A 244-nucleotide genomic window follows, 5' to 3' on the forward strand; every position below is an offset into this window, starting at 1 on the left:
CCCTCGACCCCTCCCCCGTTCACCCCTCCCGTAACCCCTCGCACCCCCTCCCCCGTCAACCCCCCCTCCCATGAGAGGGTTGGTGGGGACGTGGCGGACCTGGGAGTCGCACGAGCAGCTGGACGATCGGCAGGAGCAACAGCAGAGCGCCATCTGGGAGCTGGTGGAGACGGAGGCCACGTACATACACATGCTCAAAGTCATTACGGATGTGAGTGTCATATGTTACCCAGTTGGTTGCGTG

Source organism: Penaeus monodon, chromosome 28, assembly GCF_015228065.2.
Source record: "Penaeus monodon isolate SGIC_2016 chromosome 28, NSTDA_Pmon_1, whole genome shotgun sequence".
NCBI lineage: Eukaryota > Metazoa > Arthropoda > Malacostraca > Decapoda > Penaeidae > Penaeus > Penaeus monodon.